The sequence below is a fragment of the Rhinoderma darwinii genome, chromosome 3 (genome assembly GCF_050947455.1).
Source record: "Rhinoderma darwinii isolate aRhiDar2 chromosome 3, aRhiDar2.hap1, whole genome shotgun sequence".
In the NCBI taxonomy this organism is placed as follows: domain Eukaryota; kingdom Metazoa; phylum Chordata; class Amphibia; order Anura; family Rhinodermatidae; genus Rhinoderma; species Rhinoderma darwinii.
The window spans coordinates 27,962,169-27,979,754 of NC_134689.1; the positions used below are offsets into that span (position 1 = coordinate 27,962,169).

Here is a 17,586-nt window from a genome sequence, read left to right on the forward strand (position 1 = left end):
CAGCGATGTCAGGGAATTCCACAGAGTCCCGGAGCAGAGCCTGTACTAGCGCTCTGCCCGGGACTCCGGCTCTGGGGAAGCCCCAGACATCGCTGTTCATATGTGGACAGCGATGTCAGGGAATTCCAGAGTCTCTGAGCAGAGCCGATACTAGCGGCTCTGTGTCCCGCGGGCCGCAGATGACAGCCCCAGGGGCCGCATGCGGCCCGCGGGCCGGGTGCTTGAGACCCCTGGTCTAGAGCCTCTAAGATGTCCATATGCCCTGATAAGACAACCCCTTTATTTATGGCATATTTGGGGAAGTTAATGCAGTTTGATATCGGGCAGAAATTTCCCAATTCTGCTTATGTCTTCAATTAAACCTATTTTTCTGTACATACAGTATATTTTGGGATAAAACCAGTGCTTGGGCAACCGAGGAATGTGACCAGCTTCATTGTCCAGGTTGTAGAGCTGCCTAAAAATTTCATTGTCTAGCCCCAGTCAATGCCTACAATAGCCAGTGAATGCAAATTATACCACAGAATGTGAGTAGGACTTTCTATGTACCTTGCAAGGCTTGCCCCATCCTGTGACGTGCCATGCTTCTTGCTTCTGTAGGTGTGGTCTGGGGCCAGGCGCAACATAAGCAGATGACCAGTCCATCAGTCTATGTACATCATGGGAGGGGGTGATTTTAAAGAATAGGAACTTCCTCCCACCAACATTCGCTGCCATACATAAAGCAGGGGCGTAGCTAGGGGGGGGGGCAGGCGGGGCATGTGCCCCGGGCGCAAGGGAAGGCTGATCGCTGCTGACAGGTGCCCCGTATGTCGGACACCTGCAGCAGCTTAGGAAGAGCCAGGAAATATAGGGCGTTCTGACTGGGGTCTGTGACAGCCATGGAGTGGACCAGTCCAGTCACCTGACCTGTCACCTGACCTCACGTCAGTGACATGAGGTCAGATGAACTCAGGTCAGGGGACAGGTCCACTCCCGTGCTGCAGCCTCCCTGCATCTGCCTCTACTCTGTGCTCCGTGCTCTGTGCTCTGCCGAGAAGCAGAGAGGAAGCTCCGCCCACAGCCTGTCCTCACCTGTCAGCAAGGAGACATGGTGAGTGTCTGTCTGTCTGTGTGTGTCTCTGTCTGTCTGTGTCTCTGCATGTGTTTGTCTCTTATAGCTACTACATTATCTGTACTGTGTAGCAGAGCTGAGATTGTAATTTAGCACAATGTGTTATCTGTGGTTTTACATAGGACTGCAGGGGACACAACTACATTATCAGTACTCAGAGAGTTATCCGTGTGCTATCCAGTGGTGTAACTACCGCCGTAGCAGCCGTAACGGCTGTTACGGTGCCCGTGGCATGAGGGGGCCCGTGTCACACGCCGGCACGGACCCCCACCTTGGCCGGAGGCTCCGCTAGCAGCCGCTATGGCTGCTACAGCGCGACGCCACTGAACACTACGGCAGAGCAGGGAGGTATCTCCCCGCTCTGCCATTAAACAAAAGACATGTATCCCCTCTCCACAGGACAGGGGATACATGTGTGATCGCTGGCAGCGATAGGGAGAACGGGGGACTGAAAGCCCCCTGAAGTTCTCCATCACAAACCTCGGACTTCCGGGGTCTGTGTCGGCAGCTCCGTAGAAATGAATGGAGCGCCGGTCGCGCTTGTGCGCATGCGTGACCTGCGCTCCTTTCATTTTTATTGAGCTGCGCAGACGCCGAAAGTCAGATGTGAGTCATGGAGAACTTCAGGTGGACTTTCAGTCCCCCGTTCTCCCTATCGCTGCCAGCGATCACACATGTATCCCCTATCCTGTGGATAGGGGATACATGTCTTTTGTAGGACACACTGTAGGTCGGATTTTTTTGGGAGGGCGGACGCTGTATGGCGTTCCCTACAGGGTGGGGGGGCTGTATGGCGTTCTCTACAGGGGGGCTGTATATTGTTCTCTAAAAGGGGGGCTGTATGGCGTTAGCGCCATACAGCCCCCTCTGTAGATAACGCCATACAGCCCCCCTGTAGATAACGCCATACAGCCCCCCCTGCAGGGAACACCATACAGCCCCCCCCTGTAGATAACGCCATACAGACCCCCCTGTAGAGAACGCCATACAGACCCCCCTGTAGAGAACGCCATACAGCCCCCCCTGTAGGGAACGCCATACAGCCCCCCTGCAGGGAACGCCATACTGCCCCCCCTGTAGGGAACGCCATACAGCCCCCCTGTAGGGAACGCCATACAGCCCCCCTGTAGAGAACGCCATACAGCCCCCCTGTAGAGAACGCCATACAGCCTCCCCCTGCAGGGAACGCCATACAGCCCCCCTGTAGATAACGCCATGCAGTCCCCCCTGTAGATAACGCCATACAGCCCTCCCTGTAGATAACGCCATACAGCCCTCCCTGTAGATAACGCCATACAGCCCCTTCTGTAGATAACACCATACAGCCCCCTTTGTAGATATCTACAGGGGGGGGGCTGTAAAAAAGGCACTATCTACAAGGGGGGGGGGGTTGTGTGACACCCAGGGGAGGGGGGGCCCCAGTCAAAAGTTTGCTATGGGGCCCAGTCTTTCCTAGTTACGCCCCTGGTGCTATCTGTAGTGTTACATAGGACCGCAGGTAACATCTACTACATTATCTGTACTGTGTAGCAGAGCTGAGATTGTAATTTAGCACAATGTGTTATCTGTGGTGTTACATAGGACTGCAGGGGACACAACTACATTATCAGTACTCAGAGAGTTATCACTGTGTTATCTGTGGTGTTACATAGGACTGCAGGTAACATCTACTACATTATCTGTGCTGTGTACATATGTGCCTGTGTGGGTATATATGGGTCTGTTTGTGATTGTGTCTTTGTGCTTGTATATTTGTGCCTTTTATGTATTTGTATATGTTCCTGTCTGTGTATTTATCTGCGTGTGTGTGTGTGTGTGTGTGTGTGTGTGTATATATGTGTTTGTACGTCTATATATTTACCTGTATGTATGTATTCAAGAATGTGTGTATGTATATTTGCCTGTATGTCTAAATATCTGTCTTTATGTATGTACAGTATATATGTTCCAGCGTGTCCATATATGTGGTTAATTTTTGGTTTGTGTAGGGGGCGGCAATAGAGAGTCCCGCACAGGGCGCCATCCAAGCGAATGCCGGCGCTGGCTGTCACCAACCCTAGTCAGAAGGAACTCCGCCGCTGCCTGCGCCGCATGACCTCCTTGGCTTCTCCGGTAAGTCACACCAGGCAGAGCGGAGAGTGGTAGCGGTAGGCTACTGCTCACTGGTCTGTTCACAGTGTGGCGCTAAGTACAAGGGGTGGGAGTGTGCCGCTATCTACTAGGGGGGAAGCGGGCTGTGTGTGGCACTATCTACAAGGGGGGCTGTGTGTGGCCTCTTTAATTTATTTTCTTTTAAATTATTTTTATGTTAATTACATTATATAACTATATCGCTTGTAAAATGTAGAAATGCTGTTATACTCGCGTTACATTAAAAAATTGTGAAAAAAAATGACACCTCATTGATTGGTAGGGAAAGAAAAAATGGCGAGGGGGAAGGAGATGTCGGGAAATAAGTTGGGGGGGGGGGGGCACCAAACTGAATCTTTGCCCCGGGTGCAGGAGAACCTAGCTACGCCTCTGCATAAAGGTCCATTTACATGAGCAGATTTTTGGTCAGATTTGAGCGTTACTGAGTGAGCATACACAACAATCTCCTAATATAAATAGGCGTAGTGACTGAACAACTAGTGATAAAACGCTCGTTGATCGTGCAAATAACCGTTTATGTAAAAATAAACATAATCGTTGGTCGTCCTGATGTTGTGGTATGTAAACATGATGTAATATTGTTAACTAGGCGATTAAACGATGACTTTTTAACAATTATTGAGACGATAATGTTTTGTATAAATATCACTAGCACGAATATCTGCTCGTGTAAATGGACCTTAATACAGTCTGGCCATTGAAGAGCCTCATACAATGCAGCCTGCCTAAGTGCCCCACACCAGAGTTCTTAAAAAAACTATTCATAAAATTATTGAATGTGAACTCCGCATTTTCATAGAAAATTCATTTGTAAAGGCTCCCATACATATTATGTTAATGTTGGCAGAATCTGCCGATTTCGTCAGGACAGGTGACCATCTAATGTGTATGGGGGTCTCCCGACTCTCCACCGACAGATAATCTTGGGAGAATGAACGATCGGTCATGTTAAGTTTCAACACCCGATCCTTTTGTTCACAGGGAAGATAAGCTGCCGCTTTCTGGCAGTGGCTTACTCCCCTCTCCCCATTAAAACCACATGCACGGTCAGCCAAGTTAGTTAGTAATAGCTGGTCTGACCTTGTACTCCATATATTACTGAAAGAACTAAAATACCCCTAACTCAGAAAGGAAGAAAGATTTGAGGAGCTATTTATTTTCCTTTACTCCAGACCCACTGTCTATATAGGTGCTATATAAGTTTTATAGAAACCATTCTTCTCCCTCGCACACCATGTGAATGCAAATGATAATTTTTCTCTTGATGGGGGGGTTATGAAAACATAAGAAATATGAGGGGGTGTAGATGGCAAAAAAGGAGAGAAAGAGCTCATGTCGTGTCGCTTTCAGTGTCTGCGTTTTTCTCTTCTCACCTGCACATGACGGCAAGAGCACTAATTTATTCTCATCAGCGCCATTGTCCTCTAGCTTAATTAGCCATTTTCTTTGAGTGCAATTACATCGGGAACGAGCAAGTTGCAACTTAAATAGACACTGGTTGTGTGATCCCTCACCCGGCGCCTTTACTTGTCCATCACTCGCTGTGCCCAGGGCATAACAGTAAACACCGTGCAGACATTCACTGGTCACATACACTAAAGTGAAACTCTATAATTATAAGAATTTCATAGATGTCAAGATCTTCAGAGGCTTCTCTTTAAGTATTTTCTGCCCTTTTCAGTGCTTTGCATTTGCTAATTTTCAATGCAGTATATAGTTTCAGATCAGCTGAAATGTAAATGTGCTTTAATTTACCTCCCTATCTAAATTTTATCATTGATCTAACACAAGCTGTTCAATGACAAATCTCAGTATAAAAGGCCCATCCACATGAACGCTCACTCTCGATTATTGGCCCGTGTAACCAAGGCAGCGATCTGCCTACAAACGAGCAAATGCTTGTTTGTCTGCTGATCACATCTTCTATGAAGCCTAAAAAATAATCGTTGTCTGCAGTACATCTCCATGTGTAAACGGGATACGCTGCCGACAATATGCGAACTGTGTCAGGACGGATAAAGTGTCCATTGGCATGTATAAAAGGGCATTTAAATAAGCGCCGATCGACCTGTTATATCGTCGATGGGCACTTGTTATCGGCAGAAATCTGATCATGTAAAGGGACCTTAACTCAGGAGTTATCATTACTTTTTATAGCCCAGTGCTGGGTTTGAATCTTGTCAAAGATGTACATGTAATACATGTAAATGTATGTTTCCTCTCCTGGGGACATGGGCAATGAGACTAAATAAAGCTGGAATATGCTGACGCTATATAAATAATAATGAACCCAACCCTTTACAATATGACCGAACTTGGGACCCCCCATTAGCCCAGCAAAAAGCTTATAAAAGCGAGTGGCTCTTACCCATCCATACATTACATGAACGGCCATTCATTCTGATCCCTGGGAGTTCTGAAGCTGAACCTGAAGCAATCAGCGGCCAATCTGAAAAGGGGTCAAGTAAATAAATCGTGGTCTGGTGCCCATAATCGGGAATTTATCAGCCTTGTGTTGCAAATTGTGACCTTTGGCCTGATAACGTTGAGTGCTGCATCGCATGTAAGGCCCTGATGCTCCGCGGAATGCTGAAGGAAACTAAGAGGAGCAGTGAGGTGAGGTGAGTATACTCATTTTTTATTTTATGTCTAATTGAAGATGGGGAGGTAGATCCCGCATGGACAAAGACGTTGCGCCACAATTGTGGTTATCGGCCAGCGGGAAGATGTGACAGATTTATTAATAGGCGTGTGCCTCTTAATAAATCTGTTGCATCATACTCCAGCGGCGCTGATAGCTAAGACTGTATTGCTCCTGGTTAACCACTGCAACATGTAAATTCGGAAAAATGACGGACACTCAAATCTAGTCTGCTTCATGGGCTGGTAGTCCACCCTTTGATATATTGTTTTGCATGTAGTTTATGCCATTTGCACTATAAATAATGCTCTATGTCTGGAAACATGGCGTCCTATACACCCATCACTACTTTTTGAATTTCAAACTAGGTGCTCTTTATCTTGGCCATAATTGTCGGCTCTATCCATTTTCCATGTTCTATTTAATGGTCACTTTATTAATCTGTCCCATATAAATAATAAGATATATTATGTTTAAATAATCCTCAATAATAATGGATTATTATATTTTCATGCTCTGGAACATGCTCTTCCCCCTTTTTTTTTTTTTACTCAACATGCGTTGCTGGGAATCAATTTTTGATGTCATTTTAATTCAGCCAGGTTTTCTTTTGCCATCAAAAAATATGGCCACAATACATATACTCAATTACTATGCACATGTACTGGCAAACCCAGTCGCATAAACACATGTAATACATTTTCAGCCCCACATCGGCAATCCATTGGTCGTGTCTATCCCAGATTGGATAAGTGGATGCCGATGTTAATGGAGATCATTGGAGTCCAGGCATTTAGATATAACACATGTCCAACCTTGCATCAGGCAATCCACTGGTCGCGTCTAGTCCGGAACCCGATCAGTGGATGCCAATCTACTTGTTGCACACGGGCAAACACAGACGCAACATAGGACTGCAGACGCCGGTACTTGGGACAGATACTGACTTACCCATTGCGCCATAATGGTAATTAACTATCAATTGTTACAGCTTATATATTGACTGCACTTGCAGCTACCGATATAAAAATCCTTGATTTAGCCACAATTTAACAGACCCCCGAGGAAGTCGAGTAACTCCAGTGATGCGCATGGGAAAGTGATTGAGGCCAGCCGCACACTTAGTGCCTACCCCGCTGCTTTACCTTGTACAGGCTTTTCCATCTTGAGATCCACGTATCCACAGTTGGTATTGTTGGTCAAGTCTCTTATTACTGCCATACATGGTGTTTTAGTTGTGTGTGTTTTTGTGGCATTGTTTTTGTGGCATTATGAAATAATAAATATTTAGATTTTTACTAATTGGGTTGTGAAATTACCAGTGATTTGCCCAGTTTGTTTTGTGTGGTTTGTTTGTTTTTCACTGTATTTAGGGCTAATCTATTGCACCCCTTCTGCGCCCACTGTACTAACATATGGTAGTAAATCTGCGCCATAATATTTTGGTATAAACAATGACTTTAGTATTGACAAAGGCTTCTGGGAAACAAGGTCTCGATGTGCAATACTTAATGCCCCTATAGTCAGAAACTTTTATCAACCACATACAAAGACAAACTCTCAGCCTTATTTGCTAGAAAAAAAAAAAAAATCAAATTAAATGCACTCAAGTTACATAGAAAGGACTTGAAGTGGTTACGTTTGAAAATGAAGCTGTAAAGATGCAATTCAAACAGATTAAAGTATTACACTCCAATAAACCAGGCTTCATGTCTTTGTCCTCTTATGTAAGTGGAATACAATAGTTGGAGCCATGTAGTGATGGAGGTATTAAAAATAAGGTAATAAATAAGATCATTGGACAATTATCGTAACCAGGATCGTGAATCTGGACTCAGCAGAAGTTCCCTCCAGGTCGGGTTGTGCCAAGGTAACTGTCAGCTCTGAGTCGGTCCTGCCGTGCTACTGTCGGTCTCCGAGGGGTGACTCCCCTGACAGGGCCTGCCCCGCCTTAACGTTTTACACTGGGTTGCACCAGTTACATTGCAGAAAACTGCTCTGCACCTCCTTGGGTCACGGTGGTACCTCACTCAGAAACTCGGCCGCGACATGGCAAACAGAATCCAAGTCTATTTAGTAAGGGGGTACTGCCTTTTTTAGCACCGCACAGGAATATACTTAGTTTCAAAATGAATGTGATGACTCATGAATTCTTGACAGGTTACACAGGATATCTCTTTCACACTGCTAGCTTCCACTATTCAGGAGGAGGAGTTATATCTAAGTTGGTTGTCCCATACCTCACTGACCTATACACTCAGAGGGTCTACACTGAAGGAAGGCCTTGCCGTGGTCCCAGGACGACTTCTGCCTCAGGGCAGCCAGCTACTCTGCCCAATCAACAGTCTGATTCCAGGTGGATACACTCTCAGACACTGTGAGAGCACGGCCTGTGCAAAATGCCAATCACCAGCTCAACAGTGAGGTTCACAGTAGCTGGATATGGGCCACTGCTGTAGAGTGGATATATCAGGTCCCTCAGGCATTACTCTATGTTGCTCCCACAAACTACATCTCTTTGTGGCGCCACTTCCATATGGGAACCCATCCTTGGGGGAATGCTTCACCTCCTAAGGCCTAGACACAACTCAAGACGGAAGCAGAATCCCATGGCACTACAAACGGCATTTGCTACACTCTTCCCCCCCCCCCTTGCCCCCTCTTCACTATATCAGCACCTTTCCCCTCCTACTTTAATTCCAACGGTCTCTGAGCATTGGTCCGTAGTATCAGGGGCAGGCATACCATTGGTGCAACCTGTTTAGTCGCACAGAGGTCCAGTAGGTTAGGGAGCCCACTGCCACCTTATATCAGTTTCCTACTGCCCATAGCTCACAATTACTGGTCAATTGCTAGAGAAACATAGGGGAATGATCTATGATTAGAAATAAGGCCTCACCAACACTTCTTTAGGACAGTATGCAAGCCAAAATCAAGAGTGGAACAAATACTAATGCAAAATACATACCGTATGAATGAGGCCGAGAGCAAGGGGCCAATTGCTATCTGTGTCCACCCATGCGCAGTATACCCATTCCCCCTGCTTGTCAGGGGAAGATTTAGTTTGCCCCTCCGTTCCCAGGGCATCAGTGTCATGGCACACAACACTAGCAGAATGCTGTGGCCATGACAACTCTGACACTCTGTTCCCTGCCTATTTGGGAACTACACTCCTTCACCACAGTTACAGAAACAGCAGGAAGAAGACAATATGGAAGACCAGAGAGACAAGGGAACACTGGACAGGTACGGGGAGGGAAGGCGCACCTGAGGGGGGGAGGGGTTATGGCATAGACTACATGGCACTGTATAATTTAACAGGAAAGCGTCACTCACTTACAGGTGGTTGTTGAAACGAGACAACCTGGGATGGATCATACACTTTTAATATACTGTGCACAATAATCCAAATTATCTGCCGTCACTCTGCTTGGAAATAGAACAGTATAGAATAAATGAAGGATTTAATTATATAGACCACTCACTGCTTTTCATGAAGACCTGAAGAATGAGCAGTAAATCATGTGAGACGTGGGGCCGGTGTGTAACGTGTACAGGACAGACCTCCTGACAAACAGCCCTAGTTTATATCTGTTCTATGTAATTAGTTTTCTGCAGCTTCTGGGGAGCTATCAATCCAGTCTAATGATTATCTTTCCCAAGTATTATCTCTTCAAACTGGTCAGCAGACCTGGTATATCATCACCGTTCATAGAATCTACTATTTTCCAAAGTGCAAAGTCCATTCACTTGAAGTGTTCTCTGACATCTGAAAATAAAGTCATCATCGAAAAAGCAGGAAAATATTGATCCATTTGCAAAAACAAGAGAACTTGCTGCTCAGCTCATATTGAACTACAAGTGACAGCATGCAAATCTTCAAAAAGAATCTCATGACACTTGATAAGGCTATATGCACATTACGTTCTTTGCCTATGTTTAACATATACGTCGGGGAAAAGCTCCCTAACGGTGGCATCCGTCACCATAGACTTTCCATGGTATCCAATCAATGAAGTGAACTGGGGTCATGAGAGTTCATGACATTTCCGTTAGACAGATACCATCGTAGTCTATGGGTAATGGATGCCACTATTAGGATCTGTCACTCATAGACTATAATGGTATCCATTAAATGGATACATCATGAAAGGCTATTAGAAAGCTCATGACGTATCAAGTGGCATACGTTACCCATAGATTCTCATGCTAATAAAACTTAGACTACACGGTATACGTTTTTTTAGCGGGATCCGACGGGATGGAAAAGCGTAGTCTACTATGCTATTACATTCTTCTAAAAAAAAAAGGTATACTGATGTATATCAGTCCTACAGAGGCCAAAAGGAGCCTCTATTGGGTTAATAGAGCCCTTTTGGACACTATATGTTTTTATTTATTGTTTAAATAAAGCTGTGGCCTACCCCCACTTTACCAATATTTCATTTGTCTTTGTATTTATTATATATTTTATTTAATGCATACGTTTGGGCAGGCTACGGGAGAGGTTTGTATGCCCTTATCCAACTGCTGAGAGTCATGAAAAAATAGGAAGTCTGGAGCACTGAACAACAATGACTAGGGCAAAGGACGCCAGGAAAATGATCACTAAACTAATAAACAACAGAGGCTGGAGGATTAAATTAATGACTAATGACCAATGACTGAGGCCATAAACTACTAAAAACCCAGAAAAAAATGTGCTTGGAAAGCTGGAAGAACTAGATCAGTGAATGGCAGGGACTGGAGCTCAAAACCACTGAAGACCAGGGACTGGAACACAAAAACAACAAAAAGCAAGAAAAACTGAACTACTGGACTGTAAACATTGAACAACAGGGTTCGGGGCACTAAACAACTAAACTCTAACTGGGGCACTAAACCAAAGGGCACCAGGGACTGGGATACTATATCACTGCTCAGGGCTAATAGTTGAAATATCTGGGCTCCATACAGTCTAAAGGTCATGGCACCATGGGCTCCCTTACATTTTGTCCACACTTCATGTTGTTCCTACATTTGGTTGATTGCAGGGTGAAGGGTATTTCGGAGAACATAATTAACGCAGCAATAAGAACGTTATGCCTCTTACCATGAACAGGGACCAATAGATTTTATAAAGTGATATAATATAATGTTTATACACTCTTTCAGGATCGTAACCTTCTATTTTGTGGGTCCTTGCTAAAATGGGGGAAAAAAAGACTCCCTGTGGTCTGTGAAGTCTCATTTATGTGAGATGAATGGACTCTATAGGGGGAATTTACTAAGACTGGTGTTTCATACGCTAGTCTTTGTATAAAGTGCGCTGGAGTAAAACAGGCCTAATTAATTAAGAGGCGAAGGCTTCTTTATAAATGAGGCGCATCTCTGGCTGTCCATGTCCAGGAAGTAAAATCGACTCCAGCTGGCGTTGATTTCTGCTATAATTAATGCCTGTCTCTGGCGTAAAATGACAAAGTTGCAAATTATTGCGCAAAATGGTATGCGCCATAATTTGCTCATTTGTTAAGCCATAATACTGGCGTTCAACCATTGATAGATTACTCCTATGTCTGCCTAGAAAATGGGGAATACTATGCGTGTCTTATGCAATGATTAGTGGGCCATAGTTATCAACTATCAGGCAAGTGCAGGCCCCTTTTCTGGATTAATTCGCCCAAAAATATATATAATTAGGAGAGGGGTGGAGCTGGGGGGGGGGGGCACATGGGCAATGAAAGAAATGACCGCTATCGTGCTGAATGCCAGGGACCAAGGGTGACTTGGGGGGTGCATTATCAACTGGTGGTGGGGCAAAGTTGGCAAGTGCAGGTCCCATTTTTGCACTTCTTTGCCCAGGCCCTTGATAACAGTACCACCTGCACTAGCCTGCTGGCAACTCTCCCACTGGGCACACTAGGGAAATGGGTACAAATGGTGGGGAAGCGTTTATCAGATTGCCTGACCACTATTATACTATGAAATTGTTCAGATATTGCAGGATATGGGTTCCAGTGGGAACGTATTCTCTAATAATTAACTCAAAGGTTCATTCAAGTGTGGCTAAAGCTGGACATACACATAAGACAAGCCGACAATCTCATGTGTAAGTGGATCTCTCGACTCTCTCCAATGGCAGATGTGGGGGGAAAGAAGAATTGGGGATATTGGTTTTCTACATTCCTGATCATTTGTTTCTGTAGGAGATAAGTCACTTCCAGAGGTATATAGCACTGGGTTATTCCCCTTGCTTCATTGAGATAAACATGAATGCTCAGCAAGCGTGTATGTTTATGGGGGGTCGGGAGAAATAGCTGTCAGACGGATGAGCATTCGGCCGACAGCTGCTACCTCATGTGTATAGCCAGCTTAAGTCATAGATACCGTAAGTCCTTCTGCAGATTGAGTATCAAGATCTGGAATGCTTTAGGTTTTAATACTTCGTGAAATCTGAAGTCATAAATTGTCAATGTGAAATACTCGTATTTCTTAATGTTACTAATAAGAATGATCAGTTTGCCTTAATGCCACCAGCAGGACATCCAGCCGCTGTGTATCACCTGTCAAAGCCAAGCAAATCTCTACATAACATTTCATACACTCCAGCGGAGAGTGTAAATCCATCTCTCATCTTTCCCTGCCCTCTGGTGCTACCATTTTCTGCTTCACTAAAATCTATTTTCCACTACGTATAAGAAAAACGCTGATTATCGAAGCAAAAAATATAACCCGTCTCATTAAAAAAGGACTTCTCTTAGGCTAACAAATCGAATTTACCTTTTTCTTTTTGTAACAATTGCATTAAAGGAATTTATTAAATTATTCTAAGTGATCCATATAGCCTTTAAAGGCAAGCACTATCTGATTATACAGCATACCAGCCATTGACAGTAACCTCTGTAACCTGTCTACATAGACATCAATGTTATGGAGGCAATGTGCATAGCACAAGATTACATATATCATCCCCTGTTTGGAATGTATATTATATATAGAATGTCATTGGCTTCACCTGTATTTAAATATCAGCTAAAGTCTTCATACAGTAATTATTTCTAATTTAATGACTTTAGGGTTGCATTGGAAGATCGTGCATAGCAACCCAACATTGGGTGGAATATATTTATTTTGGTGCTCGGAAGGATTGGATCAATGTTTAAAATGATACTGTGGCATTCGATATCAGGCTGTGAGGTGTATTCCTCAAAATGTCACACAATGTGGTATTCTCATCATTTAAGGTTATGGCATATCACTAAGATATGCCATGATATTATGATCGTGGGGGTCTGAACTCTGGTGTCAATGGAGCTGTGTAGCGCAGATGTAAATAGCCGGCGCGCTATGCTATCCATGTAGCCCACCACTTCGCGTGGCCGTTCTAATACAGAGTGAATGACGTTAACGGTGTAGCGCGCCACGCAAATTGGGATGTCGCTTGCTAGATCTATAGTTGCACAACAGACGGCCGGCAACATTGGCGTGCAAGGAAAACAGAGGAGCCGCAAGTTTTAACTAGCCCCTTCACTCTGAGGAACGTTGGGCTCATGGCAGTTGGACCCCATTGATCGGTAAGTGGTGGCATATCAAAGCGGGAAAATTTTGCTAGTGGGAAATCACCTTTTAAATTTACAGAACACTGCATGGTGGTGCTACAAATTACATGGTAAAGACTTACTTAATATGGTCGCATAACCCAGACCCCCAGCGGTCCTTCCGAACAGAACTTTATATTTATCACAACACCCTAAAGTGATCTACGTTTGGTTTAGTAGAACCGTGGAGGGTCATATTATGCCGCATCACTACACGGTGACTGAATTTTGGTGTAATATCTGAAATCATTAGGTTGCTATGAATATACCTACATAGCAACCAACATTATCACAGCTATTTTAGTTATAGTGACTGTAAAAATTTTAGGTGTTACAGCTTTGGTGAACTTTTATTTCCCTATAAGAGAATTCATCTAATATACAGAACCTCTTTTACCCAAATTCTTCCCTTTTTGAATAAGAGTGATACCAAATCAAACTCTGGGAAAATCAAACTCCCTGATGGCGCTCTGCCAGCGTTGTCATCCGAATATAGGCACCTGTATGCTGCTAACAGCATTAGATAAGCAAGGGAATTTCATTTCCCAATGGCTTCTGTTCCCTAATTCCCTGAATCTCTCCTAGTCAAGGACATAATCCAGGTGAAAGAATTATTTAGGGAAAATCTAGGGAATATTAAGGAAAATTGGAGCTTTGTCCCATAGCAAACAGCAATTGCTTTCTAACCTTTTATCCTTAATTGTTTCTAGCAAACATCAGTTGTTATAGTAGCGACCCCAATGTGTACGAGGTCCCATTCTAACACAGGAGGTGGAGTTGAGGCAGCCTACTATTATTTTTGCGAACAGGACAGTGGTTGTCCCAATTAATGGGTCCACTGAGTTTCAGGCTGTGTTCACACGTCATGGTCAGTTTACGTTTTTTGCCGCAATTTGTGTAAAATCGCTGAAAAATCCCATGGTTTTCTGAAAATAACAGCGCAGGAAACGCAGATTGTCCGCGATGTGTGAACACAACCTCCAGACTCTTTTTAAACTTGACACCACCTGCCCTAGATTATTCTGGGCTGCTGTCTTTAGGTTAACAAAACGAAGAAGCAGATGAAAGAAATTAACACATGACTGAAGAGTATCAGACTGCACAGGGTTTGTTTGTAGTCTGTAACCATGGAAACACATTGGTTTGCATAAGAGCTGCATACACAAAACATTAGGAAAGTTTAAAGGAAGACTGTTTGGCAAGTTGTGTTTTCATGTATTAAAGCCATAAAAAATACATACCCTTTAGCCTTATACGGTATAAGGCAATAGGAGTCCCATCAGCCATAACAATAAAACCACCTACCTAATATTGTGTAGGTCCTCTTTGTGCCACCAGAACAGCTGTGACCCTTCAGGCCATGGACTCTAGAAGACCTCTGAAGGTGTCCTGTGATATCTGGCACCAAGATGTTAGCAGCAGATCCTTTAAGTCCTGCAAATTGTGAATTGGGGCCTCCATGAATTAGGCACCTTGAGCTCTTTGTCATGTTCCTCAAACCATTCCTAAACAATTTTTGCAGTATGGCAGGGACATTATGCCGCTGAAAGAGACCACTGCCATTAGGGAATACCATTACCATGAAAGGGTGTACTTGGTCTGCAGCAATGTTTAGGTTGGCGGTATGTTCCAAAGTAACATCCACATGAATTCCAGGACCTAAGCTTTCCCATCGGAACATTGACCAGAGCCTCACACTGCCTCCAACCAGCTTGTCTTCTTCACATAGTGCATCCTTGTGCCATCTCTACCCTAGGTGAGCAACGCACACGCACCCGACCTTCTTCCATTGCTCCATTGTCCAGTTATAATACTCATGTGCCCATTGCATGGGTCAACATGGGCACACTGCCTGGTCTGCAGCTATGCGTTCCCACATGCAGCAAGGTGCGGTACGCTGTTTGTTCTGGCACCTTTCTATCATAGCCAGCATTATCTTTTTCACATCCTTACACTTGTCCATTTCTCCTGCCTCCAACACGCCAACTGCAAGTACTGACTGTACACTTGCTGCCTAATTTATCCCACCCCTTGTCAGGAGACAATGTAACCAGATAATCAATGTTGTTCACTTCACCCGTCAGTGGTTTTAATGTTATGGCTGATTGGTAGATGGAAAGATGATAGAACTGATGAAAGATATAAAGAATACTTATTCTACTATTAATGGTAAAGCTGATGACACCTTCTCTACTGTTTATAGTGTTTCCCTATATTCCACACATAGACTTCAGATCAATACAATTCCAAACTTTCTCTACTGTGTGTATTATATAGTGATAAAGAACTCCTTTTGATATACAGTAGATTTTCTTTATTGTGTTTTTGTTGTTTATTTTTGATTTGTGAATATTTATTTCATTCTCATATCGGGGACCCATCTCATTGCGTTTATGCATCACTAAAATTGTATGAGATCACAAAGCTTTGATTACTGTAGACAAGAGTAATTTGGTAGCAAAAGTACATTAATGTCAGCGCTTAAAACAGCACAGCACAATGGAACTGCCATCCCCTTAAAACCATCGGCAACTCTGAAACCCACTGGATATGATCCTTCCAAGTGAAAAGTGAAGTTATTGGTGGGTAGAGGTTCATTCAGATACAATTGTGACATTATGTACTGAGCAGCTCTCGGTTTGTTTAAAGTGCCAGAGTAATTTCTTTGTGTGCTTTGAGCCTCAGGGTTGCCTTGCTGGTATACTCCGATGTCCCTGAACATGATCTATCTATCTATCTATCTATCTATCTATCTATCTATCTATCTATCTATCTATCTATCTATCTATCTATCTATCTATCTATCCCTCCGTCAATTTTCTATCTATCTAAACTCATCATCATATCGTTTGACACAATATGCCATGATGTTTTATGGATTTCCATAAAACTAAAGCCAAATCTATACATCTACTGAATTACATTAACGCAGTAAGTCATCCTGGTAACCCAAACAAAGAGTTAAATGAAAAATTAAACTCTACTACATCTGTACAGATGCAGATGAGCTATTTAAAATTGCAGCCAAAATTGATGTTATCGCAGTGTGTGATATGTGTCTTTACATAGGACTGCAGGTAAACCTACTATATTACCTTAACCCAGTCCTCACAATGCACATACAATATATCCCCAAATGACCAATTCAACTCCTCTGCATCTATACAATTCATTTCTATTAGGTATATAATGTGTATAGCTTATTTTCCTTCGCTTTTTATGCATTCTTTTAGGTTACTTTGCTCATTAGATTGAACAGTTCTATAATATAGATAATTCTTAGGTTGCTTTAAAGTCACATCTTCAAGGTGATTTTCATACATAAAATGCCCAAAAAGACCTAAGAGTGAGCTTTAATTCTTGTATCTAATAAAAGGAGTATATTTTAGTGTTCCAGTCTCCTTGAAATGACTAGAGGTTGTTATAAGTCCTAATAAGATGTATATAGGTAAATGTCTTTCAGTATAGAATAAGATATATTGTGTTACCTGTAGCAGTTACATTCCTGAGTCCTTGGACCACCGCAAGGCGTAGTTTGTCTTCAGATGTCCACCAGGCACAGAATCCACCACGAGCCGAATACATGTGTAGATGCTTAGAGGGAGAGAACATAATTGAGGGGAGGGAGTAGGACTTACTCTGAATGCTGCCTGCACACTGTTAAACCACGCCAGGGGTTGTATCCTACAGGGAACACATTTAAATACTTATCTCCATTGTCACCTTCTGGATTTGCTGTGGATGACAGGTGCGGAGATGATAGAATAGTCAATGAGGTCCTGGAGAGAAGGTACACAATAGATTGAGCAGAGTGCGGTGCAGCATAGGGTTCCCCGATCAGCAGAGCTCATTTCACACTCTCCCAAATCTGACTGAGAATTCTGTTTCCTCCCAGCAGTTAAAATCACTTCAAGATATTGGATTCGAGGAAGAGATTGAGAAAGGAATGACGAGAAAACTTCTCTTCTAAAATACAGTGTCAAAAACATTAAAAAAAATAGCAAACAGGAGATAAAGGGAAGCACCGGAAAGTCAATAATTATAGATACCTATAGAAATTATTTTGCCAATAAATGGCGCTGGAGGAGTCACTGCCAAAGTGT

The 17,586-nt window shown here is 43.5% G+C and overlaps 1 protein-coding gene across 2 annotated transcripts in view; it reads right to left on the bottom strand.

Annotated features, from left to right (window-relative positions):
- LOC142750931 (neuropeptide Y receptor type 2-like) overlaps nucleotides 1–17,346 on the bottom strand; it is a 59,877-nt gene extending 42,531 nt beyond the window's left edge. The window contains exon 1 of one of the 2 annotated variants that reach the window (XM_075859906.1): nucleotides 16,972–17,346. The gene's annotated coding sequence lies outside the window, so the exon portion shown is untranslated. Of the gene's footprint in view, nucleotides 1–14,788; nucleotides 15,416–16,971 lie in introns of those variants that run through there. The other variant, XM_075859907.1, reaches the window with a different exon arrangement.
- Nucleotides 17,347–17,586: the final 240 nt, after the last annotated feature.